Here is an 18,009-nt window from a genome sequence, read left to right on the forward strand (position 1 = left end):
TGGGAATTTGTCTTCCTTGCCTGCTATTGTTCTTCTGGTCAGCTGGTCCACTGTGGTACAGAATTGCAGAGGTACTATATGTGTCCCCCAATGCTCGCCTATCGGATCTGATGTCTGTGCATGCCTCATTTAGTATTGGTACACTCTCATTATTGGATGCAGTTGGGTCCTCTTTTTTTTTATCATACATTGCCATTACATGACATTGTGTTATTGGTCACAGGATGCCAGGTGCCAATTATTCTACTGCAATGATCATTTATTGTACAATATTTAGATGGTTGTGGGGCACATTGTGTGGCACTATCCATTACGTACACAACACAAACTAGTTATATTACAATTAGAGATGAGCGATTACAATTAATGATAGAGAAATGTTGACATTGTTATGACCATGGGATGTTTTCTTTGTTACAACTATTGCATTGTCTATGCAATTGTGTTTGCATAGTCTGTTATGTAAAAATTAGGACAGCCATTGAACAAACATTTACCTGTTCAACCATGTCAGATATGACTCATAGGGGGACGTTTACTAAGGAGTCTAATGTGTGTGGCTGTTCTGATGTGGATAGGTTTTTATTTTGTTCCAGACGTAGGCCTGCACCCGTTTTTGCGAAATTTTTTAAAACGTCACAGATGATAAATTAGGTGCAAATCCTGGATTATGCTAATTTTTGGGTGAATACTCAAAACAAGAAGATTTTAAAAAAAGTTGCATCTAAAAAATATTTGCCTGTCAAATACTGGTTCATAAATACAACTTGGGTGAAAAATTCAATTATTCACCTTAAAATAGTTGCAAATCCCTTGATAAATTTCCCCCAATCTTTTTACATTTGAATGGTTAATTTTTTGCACATTTACCAATGCTAATGATATTAAAATTGGCCTGGTTTATATCATTAGCTGGAATATAATTTTTACACCAAGGCCTCTAACCAGGACAAGGGGGCACCCTCTATATCTAGAAAAAAGACAGTTTAACCACCAGCACAGATGCAGATTCTTTACTGTAAGAGCAGTGAGACTATGGAACTCTCTGCCACATGATGTTGTCATGACTGATTCTGGATGCTTTTCTTGAAAAATATAATTTTACAAGTTATAGGTTCGCTAGATTTCTGGTGATACATTGATCCAGGGATTATTTTAATTAACATTTTACAGTTAAGAAGGAATTTTCTCCCTCTGATGGGGCAATTGGCATCTGCCTCTTAGGAGTTTTTGCCTGCTTCTGGATCAACACAGTAGGGTTTCTGTAGGTTGAACTTGATGGACTCTTGATGGAATAATTGTCTTCTTTCAACCTTATTAATTATGTTACTATAGTTACACACACCAGTCAGCCTTTGGCTGGTCTCCTGAATTGTAGACAGCAAAGGTGTTGACTGAGCAGAATTCATCAGAGGTCATGTACCCTACACGACCTCTGGCAGCAGCTATGCATGTCATATACGCCACACAGGTAAAGACATACAGTATTTGCTGATGAATACCATTTTGACTGTACCATTAACTATTTACAGACTGGAACTGTAAAGCTATAAATGTAGCTACTAACTACAGAGTGTGACACCCTATGTTGAACCAGAAATTTTAACAATTATTTGACGTCAGCATCTTAAGTGACAAAACAGTAATCATTTTTTTTCTTCTGCCACCTTATTTATCCTGCCACCCTAGGCACTGGCCCACAGGTTTCTTGATGCTAGGTAGTGTGTGTGTGTCTGAAGTTGTTGCTAATAACAGGTGACTTACACATACTAGGGTACTTTTACATGAAGCCTTGAGCGCTAAAGGAGAATTACTATTGGCCCAAGGCACACATGTAAAATGAAAGGGGTTATCTGGGATAAACTATGAATCTAGGCTACAGCTGGGGCTGTGGGGGACATGATGGCATACTTACCTGTCCTGCTCCGCCACAGCTGTTGGTTTCCAGGCTGCCTGCTCTCTGTTGCTGTCAGTATATTAATAACATCTGCTAACATGTCGCTTTCACTGGAAATGTCCGCTCGACATTGTCTAAATACTGTCTTTGCTGAGTGTTTCCGGATAGGTGTTTCTTCGGCCGAGTCGGATAGGTAAGTATGCCACACTGTTATGTCCCCCTCAACTTTGGCAAAAGTTTAGTTTATCCTGGACAACCATTTTAAAGATATATAGATAGTAAATGCTCAGTCCCAATACTCTTGTAGTACATTTTAACCTGGAAGAATGCATGTGTGAACATGAGGATGCATTAAAGCTCTTTGTGACATAATGAATGTAATGAAGAGCTACATATCAATAAGCCATAGAGAGGTTGCATCCATGCAGACCTTGGTGATTTCTAATGTACTTGACTTATGTAAATTGTTGTATTTTTACTGGATGCAATTGTATTTTTCATCTAGCTATGTTTGCTATTTTATTGGGAGTATAGAGCAAAAAATGCCTAATCCAGCACTCTAGGATTGTGCCTTTGCACTCCTCGGTTCAGGCTGTGTAGCAGATTTGTCTTGCTTGTTCAGCCACACCCGCTTTGGCTGCCAGTGAAGGAGTTACTCTGCTGCTAGACTATTTGCTACTCAGGATTCCTTCAGCTGTTCAGTGTTGTGTCTCTTGACTGACAGATGCCTTTGCCAGCCAAAGTTTACTTGCACAGATGTATTCAGGCAGCCGGTCCATTGAGGTTATGGACTGGGCTCCTGGTCATTTATAAGAGCCTGACACTCCAGTAGTTTGATGCTGGCTATTGAATGTTACTTGGCCCAGCTTCTGCTCTGCTACCTGTCTGTGAATTAACCTTTCTGCTTGTTTACTTGACCCTTCCTTTGCTTGACGATTTTGTACCTTTGCTACCTGCCATTGCCAACCCGGACTGTTGACCCCCAATTATTGTGTTTGTATGTCTGTCCTTGTTTTGTGTTTTCAGCTGTTACAGAGCAGGGACCGCTTTAGTAGTTGTTCGCAGCCGCCTAGGCCTGCCGGTGGCAAGTAGGCAGGGACAGTGGGCAGGGACAGCCCTCCTTGCTGTCAAGGTGTGTAATAGCGCTGGCATCGAGGAGGGAAAGAAGAGCAAGCAGGCGCTGACAGTGCTCATTAGCTCCTCTTTGTCGCCCCGTGTATTAGGGGCTTTAATCTGTTCTCCCTCGTAGGAAGGAAGTTCAATTGCTATTCAACAAGGTGAGCTAACCCACACCACTTTTTTGTATATGTTTCTTTTATTGGGAGTTTTTATAACATGTTTTATACATCTTTTATGCATTATAGTGCCATTTCCGTATACACATTTAAACTTGTATTTTGTTCTCCTTCTAAGAAAACACACAGTGTTTGAGAGATTACACATTTTGTTGGCATGTGAATGTGAGTGGCATCATTCCAGAAAGTTAAAATAGGCCCTCTCTGCTTTTTACTTATTATGGAATTATTCTCTGTGGGAATTGTATTGAAGCCTTAACAGGAAAAGATCACAGTCTATAAAAATAAAAGTAAACAAAAGGTAATTTCCATCTTAATGTTCCCTCCACAACCACCCACACGTACTCGTCTGTCTTGAAAAAACAGAACTTATTGCCACTAACAACATTACCGTTTAACATGAATGATTGAGGGCTGGGCCTTTACTTTTCTTAATAGCCATGTATGTTTATCATCTATTACATGATTTAACATGGCTCAGCATAGTATGCTTAATACAAAATACCTGCTGAATTGTGAACTCATTTACAAACTCATTCACTGCAAATATACAAGCAAACTAAAGCCAGTAATAATCTGCAAGACTGTCTTGGTCGACCTTACAGTGAATGTCTCCCTTTGAGGGTCAGTTCACACGTACAGACTTGCAGCGTAAACCTCGCTGCGAGTCTGTCAGGTCCTGGCAGTTCACTGTCACTACATACTCGCAGCTGTCTGAAAGACTGCTGCGTGTATGTAATTCTGCCGGCCCCTTAACCCCTTCTGCTGCCGCCCGGCTCCCGCTCCCCTGTATACATTACCTGTCCTTGCTGCACGGGGTCCCGACGTACTGCTCTCCTGCCTGGTCAATCAGTGGCGGCAGCTGGGCAACACACTGATTGGCCGGGCGGGAGAGCAGTACGCCGGGACCTCGTGCAGCGAGGAGAGGTAATGTATACAGAGCGGGAGCAGGGCGGCAGCAGAAGGGGTTAAGGGGTCGGCAGAATTACATACACGCAGCGGTCGTTCAGACAGCTGCGAGTATGTAGTGAAGGTGAACTGCCAGGACCTGACAGACTCGCAGCGAGATTTACGCTGCGAGTCTGTACGTGTAAACTGACCCTGAAAGAGATTTTAGGGGAGATTTATCAAACATGGTGTAAAGTAGAACTGGCTCAGTTGCCCCTAGCAACCAATCAGATTCCACCTTTCATTTTCCTAAGAGTCTGTGAGGAATGAAAGGTGGAATCTGACTGGTTGCTAGGGGCAACTGAGCCAGTTCTATTTTACACCATGTTTGATAAATCCCCCCCTTTGTTTTTATTCTAATATAAATAAGGGGGGAGGGGGCACCTTTCAAAAACTTTATTGCAAAATGTACTAATCACTATAGTAATTGACCTAATGATATACTGATACTTTACTGTCACTCTGTTGTGTATCATTAGGCAGCTCATGAACAAACCCTTATACTCCAGCTTTGTTTCTCTCTATACAACATTTAGGCTATGTTCACACTACGTATCTTTCCAGCCGTAGTTCGTACGCAGCCCTACATGTGTGGCTGAAAGTACAGCCGTGGGAAAAATAGACATGCGGCCAGATTGCGAACATTCGGGCGAACCACGAACATACGCCCGTAGTACAGTTATGCTTCCCTAGCTTTTTTCGAAGCGATCTGAAACAGGTCATTTACTTGGAAATCTTCGCGCAGCCCAATAAAACACACAGAACCTTTTCGATCTAAAAATCACGTTCAATTTGGCTGAAATAAGTACTCCGTACGGGACCGCATGGGAATCCACGGCCGTGAGTTGGAACATTTCCGTCCTCAAACAATGGTCTTGTTCATTTTTCACAGCGCCGTATACGATCCGGCCGTAAGCTCATACGTAGTGTGCATTGTGCGGCCGTATATCGTATACTTTCTATATATATACTTTCAAGCGATCAACCTCAAAACTATGTGCGTATATTCACGATTCGCACTACGGCCGGAAAGATACGTAGTGTGAACATAGCCTTATGCTGCGTAGCAAAGAATAATGCATCCAAACATAAATTATTCTGTTGCATTCTGTATTGCAGTGAGTGTAAAAGGGAAACTATCAGTAGGTTAGATTAATCTAACCTACTGATAGCTCCCTATGGTCCACAGGGTGCTAAGGATGGAGGTATTTCTCTTACTTTCATCCTTGTCGCTGTTCCTGTGCAATTTTATTGTAGTGCTTTGTACAGTAAGGCTGTTAGGAGCATTGCCCGTCCCCACAATGCCGATCTGCTCTTGGCTGGCCTGCAGCTATCCAAAGATACAAGTGGTTTAGGGTGGGCAGATTGTGGGTACAGAGTCACTTTAAATAAAATAGAAGTTTGCTTCCAGTATGAAAATCTGTAACAATAAATTGGAAGAAGATAAAGAAATCTATACTCTGTGAGCAGATAGTCCTGATGTAGAACTTTACTTTCATAGTTAAACGCTAACTATGAGGTTTAGTAATAGTTTGCTTTACTTATCTTGTACTGAATTGAGTCCCATGACTGTTTCTCTTCTCTTCATATCCCTTAATATGAGTCACAGACTTAGAGTCAAGAATTAGCTTTTTTTCAGTTTCAATAGTTTTTATTGAAGAAATTTTTGGTATAAACAGTTTGAGAATATTGAGCAGAGAGGTACAATCTTACTATAACATAAATTTCAGTTTACAATTATACATACAAAGATGTGGTACATCTCTTAGATTTAGAGTAGTTCTTTCATAGAATCAGTGGTTAATAGATTTCGTTACATGTCTTTGAATGAACAAATTAGTTACAGTGAAAACATAAAACAGAAAAAAAAACAAAAACAATGGCTGTATAGCCAACAGTGGTATGCAGTAAGAACTTATTGTTGAGCATCGGTTAATAAGGTCTCATCTGGCGCAACAATATTAGGATATTGTCATGCGTTAGAGAGGGTATAAATAGTAAATTCTGAGTCTACCTATGGAGGAGGGTTTATGCAATGAGTGGAGTTCATCCATGGGAACCATTCCTCTACAAATTTGGAGTATCGTATCGAGCCCAAGGCAATGATACGTTCATAAATAAAGGTATTACTGATGGAGTCAATAACTTCGTTCAGTTTAGGAGATTCAGGGAATTCAGGGAATTCAGATACAGATCTGTAGGGGCTGTGAAAGCCATTTAAGTCAATCTCTTCTATTTAACACCATAATGTTTAAAGGGGTTGTCCGGCGATAAAAAATTATTCACAGAATAACACACATTACAAAGTTATACAACTTTGTAATGTATGTTATGTCTGTGAATGGCCCCCTTCCCCGTGTTTCCCCCCACCCACGCTAGACCCGGAAGTGTGGTGCATTATACTCACCGCATGTCGTGTCGTCCACGGTCTCCGATCGTCAGCAGTGACGTCTTCTTCGTGAGTCCGGCGGATCTTCCCGAGTGCCGGCCGCCCTCTGCAGCGTCATCCGAAGCTCAGCCGCGATTGGCTGAGCATAACTGTGCTCAGCCAATCGCGGCTGAGCGGCTGATGACGCGGCCACGTCATCAGCTGCTCAGCCGCGATTGGCTGAGCACAGTTATGCTCAGCCAATCGCGGCTGAGCTTCGGATGACGCTGCAGAGGGCGGCCAGCACTCGGGAAGATCCGCTGGCCTCCCGAAGAAGACGTCACTGCTGAGGATCGGAGACCGTGGTCGGCACGTGACAGGTAATGTATAGCGCACCACACTTCCGGGTACACGGGTGGGGGTGGTGGGACACGGGGAAGGGGGCCATTCACAGACATAACATACATTACAAAGTTGTATAACTTTGTAATGTGTGTTATTCTGTGAATAATTTTTTATCGCCGGACAACCCCTTTAAGGTTCAAAATTCAATACTGATTAATTTCTTTCTAAGAAATTAGGGGTCTTTAAATGTAAATTTCTTTAAAATGACAAATCCGATTGAAACTAGATAGCACATCTGTCACTGCTGAGGGCTTCGAAACGCAGTTTAAACAGAGTCTGTGGGCAAAGCGGTTCGGGCTGTATTAATTGCAGAAAAATGGCTGAAAGAAGAAGAAACGAAGAAGAAGAATAAGGATTACAATATAGTGCTTTTTTAAGCACTATAATTAAAGGGGTTATCCAATGCTACAAAAACATGGCCACTTTCTTTCAGAGACAACACGACTCTTGTCTCCAGTTCAGGTGCGGTTTGCAGTTAAGCTCCATTTACTTCAATGGAACTGAGCAGCAAAACCCCACTCAAGCTGGAGACAAGAGTGGGACTGTCTCTAAAAGAAAGTGGCTATGTTTTTGTAGCTCTGGATAACCCCTTTAAATAAAAAAACATATTGTATACCGTAGCGTATGTAATTGTCCAATCTATTAAAATATAACAATGGCTATCCCGTACTGTGAACAGCGTAAATGAAAAGAGGGAAAAAATTGCCAGGATTACAGTTTTTTTTGTTACATTATATTTATAAAATTTTTTATAAAAAGTGATCACACATAAACTAGAGATCATGGCGCAAAAAATTACACCCTATACAGCCCCGTAGGTGAAAAACTAAAACCGTTATAAGAGTCACAATAGGGCCGTTTTATTAATAATTAATTATGTGTTCGGACTGACCTATAGAATAATGGTATCATGTTGCTTTTACCGTATAGTGCATTACGTAGATACAGAACTCACCCCCCCCCCCCCCCCCCAAAAAAAAAAGGTTACAATATTGCATTCTTTTTTCCAATTTCACCAATTTTTATTTTCACAAATAATATTTTGGGGGTTCCATCATACATGTTATGGAAGAATCAAAGACGCCATTAGAAAGAACACCTGTTCCTGAAAAAAACAAACTCTTACATGGCCTTGTAGATAGAAAAATGAAAGGGCTAGAGCTCTTCGAAGGCGAGAAGGAAAAAACAAAAGTGCAAATATGACAATTGGTGCGCTCCACTGGGTCATTTTGGGCTTCGTCCTCAAAGGGTTAAAATTGTCCCTTTGCTTGTTTGGGCAGTCTGGCTTTTCTTGATCAATTATCTCTAGTGAAGAGGTGTGTTAAGCTATCGGTTGTTCTTGTTCATGCACATATTGGGGGAGATTTATCAAACTGGTGTAAAAGTAGAATTGTCTTAGTTGCCACTAGCAACCAATCAGATTCCACCTTTCATTTTCCAAAGGACCTGTGATAAATGAAAAGTGGAACCTGATTGGTTGCTAGGGGCAACTAAGACAATTCTATTTTACACCAGTTTGATAAATCTCCCCCATTGTCTCTCTCTTATCTTGAAGTTCATCCTCTCATCTGCACCATCAGAGCCAATGTCATTATCTGCATGTTTTTATGGCACAAATTGTAAAAATAGTCACACATACAGCTCTTTTCTCTAGGAAAACACTATAGGATATCTTTTTCCAAATAGCTTTCAAAATTCAGAAAAATCATACACCACTTGTAAACATTGCATCCATTTGTTCAAAGCCAAATTTATGGTGGCATACACTGCACTCTTAGCCATGTCCGATATCCTACAAGCTCAGTGCCACACTCAGCTAAGACACTCAGGGCTGTACAGCTCTAGGCACTGAATACGCCCCATTAGGGCAATTACACAATCGTCAGATTTGTTAACTTCCTAACCAACAGATAATTAAATGCATAATTCTCTATATCCAGAAATAGAAAAATGTTTCAGTGCTTAACCCCTTAAGGACCGACCCTGAAATGGTCTTAAGGACTAGGCAGTTGTCTCTTTTGCGTTTTCGTTTTTTCCTCCTTGCCTTCTAAGACCCATTAATCTTTTATTTTTCCACCTACAGGGCCATATGAGGGCTTGTTTTTTTAAGGAACAGGTGTACTTTGTAATGGCATCTTTCAATCTGCCATAAAATGAATGACAAGAGAAGTGTGGACAGCGCTCCATAGTGTGAAGTCTGATGGCAAATGTGCAAAAAAACAGGCGAGTAATTGGAGACTCTCACCTGTAATGGTTGTGCATATGGAAGGCACAACACTCAGTAACGCATGTGTGTGGACCGCAGCCACTCCCAGAGACCAAACCGGTAAGCAAATAGTCAGATCCTCCACTCCAAAAACTCTGGGTATAATCAGGCGCAGATCCAAGATAGGCAAGATAAAAGTAGATAGAACTATAAAAATTTATTAAAACAATGACACAACGCGTTTCGAAGTCGTGCTGACTTCTTTCTCAAGTGTCTCAAGACACTTGAGAAAGAAGTCAGCACGACTTCGAAACGCGTTGTGTCATTGTTTTAATAAATTTTTATAGTTCTATCTACTTTTATCTTGCCTATCTTGGATCTGCGCCTGAATATACCCAGAGTTTTTGGAGTGGAGGATCTGACTATTTATAAAATGAATGACGGAACCCCCAAAAATCATTTATGAGGTGAATCTGGGTCAGAAAACTATGAGGGGTTCCATGTTTACGTAATGCACTTTACGGTAAAACTGGCGTTTTTTCTTTATTCTATAGGTTTTCTAACTTTTTACTATTTTCATTAGCAGTAAATCTTTTTTTTTTTTTTTTTTGTAAATCGGTATATTTAAAATGTCCCTATTGTAACTACTACTATTGCTTTTATTTTTTTACCTATGGGGTCGTATGGGGCATAATTTTTTTGTGCCATGATCTCTTTTATACATAAAATGTAATTTTAAAACAGCAATCTCTGCTGTTTTTTTACCGCTTTTTGTTCATGCCGTTCACCGTGTGGGAATAATTTTGTTTTATTTTAATAGATTGGACAATTACGCACTCTACGGTATAGTATATGTTAATTGACTTTATTATACTTATGTTTTTATGTATAAAATGGGAAAGGGGGGATAATTTTCACTTATTAGGGGAGGGGCTTTGTGGCATTTTTTAAAACTTTTATTGATTTTTTAAAAAAACTTTTTCATTCCCCTTAGGGGACTTTTACATTAATACATTCAATTTTATACACTGATCACTGCTATGCCATAACATAGCAGGGATCAGTGTTATCTGTGATCTGATACAGCCTGCCTGTGGCAGACTGTATCAGAAAAGGGAAGACCTGACTGCACAGAGGAAGGTAAGGGACCTCAGTCAGTCGGGCCATGCGATCAAGACCCTCGCAGAAACGCTGCGGAGGTCCTGATCGGTAAATAAAAAGAGATGCTCCTTAAACTTAAACGCAGCACGATTGCTGTGTTTAAGGGGTTAATGGCGGGCGGCTGTGAGTTAGCAGCAGTCCACCATTGAGGGTGACGGCCTAGCTGCAGATAGCAGATGGTCCCCACCTGCTGTGGAGTGAGCTCAGCTCCTGAGCCCGCTCCATAGCCTTGGACCTCGGCAGGGCGTACATTTACGCTCTACTGCATTAAGGCCCAGGTTGTTAAGAGGTTAAAAACTCTTGCATTTTATAACTAAGTGTTTTTAAGGACTTTCTGCTGGAAAGTTTTTCTATTTTGGGATATTTGCCATTCCGGACTGTTCCCTGTGAAGTTCCATGTGCACTGTCCAAACACAATAGCAAAGTAAGGTAGAGTGATTGTCGCTTATAATTTTGTCAGCATAATTATTGCGAATGTGTATTTTTCTTGTTTTGCATAATTCTCTACTTCATGTCACCTTTAGTATGGTTCCTGATTGTTGTTACCAGTCTCAACTGCCTTTTTGTAGGACTTGCCAAACATTTTAAAGGGGTATTCCAAGATAAAATAACCTGTCCCCTATCCGCAGGAGGTCAAACCTCCATATCCAGCAGTGATATCCTTATTGGCCTGCGGCTCCTTTGTTTTCAGTGGAGCGGGTATGGCACGTGACCCGCAGCACTATTCATTCCTATGGATCCGTCGGAAAGAACAGAATGCTGTACTCTGGTGGCTACAATTTATTCTCTATGGAGGCGCCAGAGAGAGACGAGTACAGCACTCTGAGGTCAGACAGCTTTAAGGATACACCTTGGGGGAAATTAATTAAAGGTGCACCTGGTAAAGGCATACATTTTTGCACAAACTGCTAGGTTTGTGCAAATATGTGTGCCTTTTTTCCTGACATACGTCCAACTTGCCTGATGGGTAGGCAGGGGAGTGAGGCAAAGTCGCGTGTTGAGTCAGGTCAAGTTACAAAGGTTAAGGAAAACTATTGTATATTGAAAATATTGTAACCTAAGGCCATTGTAGCTTTAAGCACTGGCGTAGCGACCTTGGTCGCAGCGGTCGCTACTGCGACCCGCCCCGCCAGCGAGGGGGGCCTGCGGCCCCCCTCCTTGCCTCAGCACTGAGACTGCCTATACCCTGTGCCCGCCCGCTGCATTGATCGATCACTCTTGTGACCGCAGTGTTTTGCTCGCGGTCACAAGAGTGAGTGTTGGACGGGCCCGGCTGATGCTGGCTCCCTGGGGTGTCCCCGGGATTCCCCGGTAGCACACGCACCAGGGAGCTCAGTGTACGCCGGGGTTGTTACTTCCGGGTCAGGGAACAACGCACCCTCTCACCCGGAACTAACAGCCCAGGCGCACACAGCTCCGTGGTGCGTGGAGGGAACCAGCATCAGCCGGGGGTCTTCCAACACCGCAGAGGAAACGAGAAGGGAGCTGCAACGTCGGAGCGAGGTGTTAGGTGAGTTGTTTTTCTTTTTTTCTCTTATCTGCTTGACAGGATAAGGGGGCCATTTACAAAGGAGGACAACACAGTGGGGGCATCTACAAGGGGGGGGGCAACATAAGTGAGGCATCTATATGGGGGAACAGATAAGGGAGGCATTTATAAGGGGGCATCTATATGGGGGGACAGATAAGGGAGGCATTTATAAGGGGGCATCTATATGGGGGGACAGATAAGGAAGACATATATATGGGGGGACAGATAAGGGAGGCATGTATAAGGGGGCATCTATATGGGGGGACAGATAAGGGGGGTATCTATATGGGGGACAGATAAGGAAGGCATGTATAAGGGGGCATCTATATGGAGGGACAGATAAGGGAGGCATGTATGAAGGGGCATCTATATGGGGGGACAGGTAAGGGAGGCATGTATAAGGGGGGCATCTATAAATAGGGGGGAACAGATAAGGGAGGCATGTATAAGGGGGGCATCTATATGGGGGACAGTTAAGGGATGCATGTATAAGGGGGTATCTATATGGGGGGACAGATAAGGGAGGCATGTATAAGGGGGGCAACTATAAATAGGGGGTAACAGATAAGGGGGGCATCTATAAATAGGGGGGAAGAGATAAGGGAGGCATGTATAAGGGGGCAACATAAGGGGGCCATCTATAATGGGTTGCAACATAAGGAGGCCATCTATAAGGGGAGGCAACATAAGGGGGCCATCTATAAGGGCGACAACACAGGGGGGCATCTATAATGGGAGGCAACATATGGAGGCCATCTATAAGGGGGGCAACACAGAAATGGGCAGTCTGTAAGGGACACTACACAGAGGGAGGGCATCTATAAGGGGGCCATCTGAAAGGGGGACTACACTGAGGGGGCCGTATATTATAGAAGATACACAGAGGGGATCAGCTATAAGGGGGACATCGAAGGGGCCATCTATAAGGGGGACTACACAGAGAGGGACTCTCAAGGAGATGCACATGGGGCCATCTATATGGAAGACTGAACAAGGGGCTATCTCTACATAGTTGGGGGCATATACTATATAGGGGGGTTAAATGGAGTCAGCCTACCCACTAAATAAGGGTGTAAAAGGGCCATTACAGATGTGCAGTTTGTAGAGAGATGAGGATGGTGCCGGAGTGAGGAGCCTAATATGTCTGTCTGGCAGATTCTGTGGATTCGTGGCTCGGAGAAGTTGTCATGATGGCCCATGACGGATGGAGAAGAAAATGAAAAGGAAACAACTATTATCAGAGAAGACATCCCCTGTGAGTCACCTGATATATACTGTCATGTATATGGTGTACAGAACCTGTGTAGAACTTGGTACCTCTATATGACTGTATGAGGGGATATTGTTCTTTGTACAGTGGATTTTAGTCAGTAGCAGCAGTGGTGTTAGTCAGTATGTGGTGGAATTATTTGGTACTTGTTATCTAGTACTGTGTTTTATTGGATTTAGTATACAGGATTTGGTCAGTAACAATATGGTGGGTGATGGTAGTGGTTGTGGTGTAGTGGTAATATTTGCACCTTGTATACTGGTATTATTGGTTAGTATACAGTATTTGGTCTGTAACAGTTTGGCGGTTATATGTATTGTGATAATATTTCCTTCCTATATACTGATATTATTGGTAATATCGGTCTTGATATATCTATCTTCTATCTATCTATCTCCTATCTATCTATCTATCTATCTATCTATCTATCTATCTATCGCATCGCTTGGTCGAGGAAGGGGGAAGGGGGGGGCCAAGTTGAACTCTTGCATCAGGGCCCAAGGGACATTAGCTACGCCCCTGGCTTTAAGAATCACTGTATAAAGGTTCTAGCTAAAGTAGTGAATCTCCACATGCTCTTTCCAGACCACCAGGTAGTCTGTCATGGTCTGAGTGCTCAGACAGTGGCAGGGAACGAGCCAAATGCATGCCATGTGGTCTCTTCTGGCTTTGTGTTATAAGACCAAAGCAGCTACAGCTACATAATGTAAAACTATGTGGCCGACCAAGTCTATACAGTCAGAAAAGTCAGGAGTGACTGCTCGCCTCGCAGACTTCTCTGATCAAAACTTTTGAGATGGAACCTACACTGTACTCTGTACACTGGTCTCTCCTTGGCTAATATTAAGCCCACACACTGGGCATGCAGAATATAGCTAATGCATGGATGTCTGGGTCAAATTAATGCAATGTTCCTCCCTGCCTTTTAAAAGCCATAGTGCTTTTATTTTTCCACCTACAGGGCTGGTTGGGGTGTCATTTTTTGCACCATGATCTCTAGTTTATATTGGTATCATATTGCTATAAGAGAAAAGTATTGATTGCTTTTTATTTTTTTTTCTAATATATAATAAAATTTTTCATTTTCGGTGTTCACCGTGCGGGAACAATAATGTTATATTTTAATAGACAGGACAATCCGCACAATACAAAATGTAATATGTTTATTTATTTATTTTACATATTTTGATTTTTATAATGGGTAAGACATAAAGTATTTTAAAGTTTTATTGGGGCGGTTTATATAAGGGTTTTTAAAAAACACTTTTATTTTAGTGTAAAACATGCAATCATTAGATTGCATATATTGATTTATGCCATAGCATAGATCAGTGTAATTGTCGATCTATGTATAGAGCCTGCCTGAGAGCAGATTCTATGCACAGATGGCCGATCCGACAGTGACTTACCCCCACCCTTCGGTACAAGCATGGCTGCGGGGGTCCCAATCAGTCAGTGACAGGGGCTTGACCTGTCACTGACTACTTTAAATGCCGCGATCGCTGTGCATCGCGGCGTTTAACGGTTTATTGACAGGCAGCTGCGAGATCGCAGCTGTCTGTCATTATGCTGGGCTCCTGGAATACTGATGTATACGGATTGCTGACATGAAGCGATTAAATCATCCTTTGGGGTGGGATGTCTCTCTGATATGTCAAAAGTTTTCAGGGCATTGACTATTAAGTTGGAAAAGCTTCAGCTGCCTAAGGAGAAGGAGAGTCGGTCACGGCAAATGTCTGAATCTTTCTTTTATCCAGGAAGCAGAAAACAAAGTGAAATCCAGGCCCAACAAAAGGCATTATATCTTTGGCTTATAACAATCTATTGTCTGAACACCTGGATGCCTGGATGACCTTGAGCACATTTCTGATCTGGAACCTTCATTCAATAGAGAATCAGAATGCTTTATGTGATTAAGTGACATTGGGGGGGGGGGGGGGGGTGGAGGCACTCAATTATATCCATTCCAATAATTCAAGTTTTCATTTTATCAATATGTGCCTAGGGACGTATAGGAGAAGAAAGGTCATATTTTGGGAGTAGACCGCTTATCTGGACTTCAGCAAAGCCTTTGACGTATTTTCACAGGAATACTGGTAGAGAAGTTAGTAAGGATTGGATTTGATCCCTGGATAGTTTGGTGGATTTGTGGTTGGCTTAAGGATTAATATCAGAGGTTTCTTGTTAATAGTGTGTATTTGGAGCAGAGACTGGTTACAGGTGGTATGGTATAGGGGTCCTGCTCTTTTTAATATATGTATTGTTGTAAGGTTAGCTGAGAGTTGTAGTTGTATAATGATATGTTACAATTTGTGGGGGCACAGAAGATGTTTAACCCCTTAGCGATCCATGACGTATCTGATACGTCATGGTGCCGCGGGGGGTGTTCAGAGAGGGGTCCCGCCAGGACCCCGCTCTGAACGGCGCTGATCCCGGCTGACATGTGCAGCCGGGCAGTGCCTCTATTAGCCGGCGCGGGTCCCGTTGCCGCGCCGGCTAATTAAGCCTCTAAGTGCAGCTGTCAAACCTGACAGCTGCACTTAGATGCTGTGCTCTCCCTGTCCCTTGTGTCTAGTGGGACGGATCTCCCCCCCGCGATGCGATCGCGGGGGGGAGATCCATTCTTCTGCCCGTGTCGGGCCTCAGTGTCGGAATGACGCTGATCCCGGCTCGGCAGTAGATTGCTATGGCCTGCAGCAGGCCATAGCAAACTATGACCGATCTGATCGATCTTTGCTGTGTATATACACAGCATTGATCTCTATGAGAGATCAGTGCTGTTTATATACAAGTCCCCCAGGGGGACTTCTAGTTAAATTAAAAATAAAAGTAAAAATGTTTTTTATTAATAAAAAATCCCCTTCCCCATTAAAAGTCCAAATCACCCCCCTTTTCCCATTTTATAAATATAAATAAACAAATAAATAAACATATTTAGTATCGCCGCGTGCGTAATCGCCCAAAATAATAATTAATTAAGTAATTAAGTAATTAAGTAATAATTAAGTGCAAAATTGCGCATTTTTGGATGCATCAAATCCAGAAAAAATTTTATAAAAAAGGATCAAAAAGTCGCATATGTGCAATCAAGGTACCGATAGAAAGAACACATCATGGCACAAAAAATTATACCTCACACAGCCCCATAGACCAAAGGATAAAAGCGTTATAAGCCTGGGAATAGAGCGATTTTAAGGAACATATATTTGTTAACAATTGTTTGAATTTTTTACAAGCCATCAGATACAAGAAAAGTTATACATGTTATATTTCGTTGTAATCGTAACGACTTGAGGAACATGCATAACAAGTCAGTTTTACCATAGGGCGAACGGCGTAAATGCAAAACTCCCCGAAATCAAAACAAATTCCTTTTTTTTTTTCAATTTGACAGCGCAAATGATTTTTTTCCAGTTTCGCAGCATATGTTATGGAAAAATAATGCCTATCATTGCAAAGTACAATTGGTTTAGCAAAAAATAAGGGCTCATGCGGGTCTCTAGGTGAAAAAATGCGAGCACTATGGCCTTTTAAACATAAAGTGGAAAAAGCAAAAGTGCAAAAACGGCTTTGGCTTTGACCTTAAGGGGTTAAGCAAATGTCCCTCATGGTATAGCCTTGTGTTCCACCTCAACCCACACTCTATTTGTGCTATAATATTGTACTTGTTCTGGAATGGCCACTGTGTTAGGAGCTTTATTAACAATGTTTGTTAGGGCCCTATTACACAAAACGATTATTGTCCGTATTTGGCTGATATCAGTCATTACGGCTGATAATCGTCTTGTGTAATAGAAGGCAACGATCAGCCGACTGATTGTTACTGTCGTTTGTCTTTCAACATGTTGATAAACAAACGAGTAGTATAGCAGCGATCTGTTCTGTGGAAGAGGAGCGGCGGCAGCAGACGGCTGCTATCTTCAATGGGCTGCCCTTAGGATCACCTGGGCAGCCTCCCCACCCCCCCGCAGCTCCCCCGGCCCCTCTGCCCTCACCCGCTAACATCGCTCGTTTGCTCTTCTCTGTCGCCCTGTGTAATAGGGTCTATAGGTTTATAGCGAGTTATAGCGATTGGTTTCCTTTAAATATGTTAAATAGGTTTGAGAAAGAAAGAGTTTTTAATAAAAATATAAACACGGGAACAAGGGGGCACAATTTGAGGTTAGTTATCGGGGATCAGAAGCAATTTGGGAAAATTATTAATAGTTAGCGACTGCATTTTCTAAAGTATTGTCTGTCAGTGCTTGGGGGAAAAAACTGAGTAATATATTTTATATACATTTTACTCCATGTATTTGTAATATACAGTCTTGAGTCTTTGAGAGTTTTGTATACAAAGGATATTAGCGGCAAATGCATCTTACTTTCACATTCAGCTGAATGAATAAGGATGCATGGCTTGCAGCAGAAAATAAGAAGCCGAAATACAGTGGCAGCCAGCCGATGCTGAAACCTGACACTAGCTCAGGCCACTGATAGAAGAGTATAATTGCCGGACTCTGACACCTAGTGCCAGTAGGGAGCCGAGCAGTCACACTCATCTTTATGACATAATCTTCTTCCACCTGTGTCACGGTGCAGGACTTCTACCTGCCATTTCCCACAGGTGCAGAGATGGTCTAGGAACAAGGCAGCTACAATGCTCCCATGTAGGTCCTGAAAGGTAAGGCGTATCTCTTGACTGTTTTATTAATGCTCATTTATTAATTGTTTTATTAAATATAGAACAAAAGTACAAACAGAAGACTGGACTATATCTCTGTTATTTATACAGTGTTATGATTTATTTTCTCGCTTCAATTGATAAGCAAGGCGGCGTTGTTTTAGCGCTTCAGATGGCGTGCCTTCTCCAGGGTTTATAGCATCCCTAGGCTTTAATTAAGGATCATGTAACATTCCTTACATACTTATCCCAGGTGAATTTACAG

The 18,009-nt window shown here is 42.2% G+C and overlaps 1 protein-coding gene across 3 annotated transcripts in view; it reads left to right on the forward strand.

Annotated features, from left to right (window-relative positions):
* LOC138769227 (galactoside alpha-(1,2)-fucosyltransferase 2-like) overlaps nt 1-18,009 on the forward strand; it is an 89,522-nt gene that overhangs the window by 38,306 nt on the left and 33,207 nt on the right. Inside the window, exon 1 of one of the 3 annotated variants that reach the window (XM_069947550.1) lies at nt 17,683-17,744. The exons of the other annotated variants lie outside the window; for them this stretch is intronic. The gene's annotated coding sequence lies outside the window, so the exon portion shown is untranslated. Of the gene's footprint in view, nt 1-17,682; nt 17,745-18,009 lie in introns of those variants that run through there. 3 annotated transcript variants of the gene reach the window in all.

Source organism: Dendropsophus ebraccatus, chromosome 12 (genome assembly GCF_027789765.1).
Source record: "Dendropsophus ebraccatus isolate aDenEbr1 chromosome 12, aDenEbr1.pat, whole genome shotgun sequence".
In the NCBI taxonomy this organism is placed as follows: Eukaryota; Metazoa; Chordata; class Amphibia; order Anura; family Hylidae; genus Dendropsophus; species Dendropsophus ebraccatus.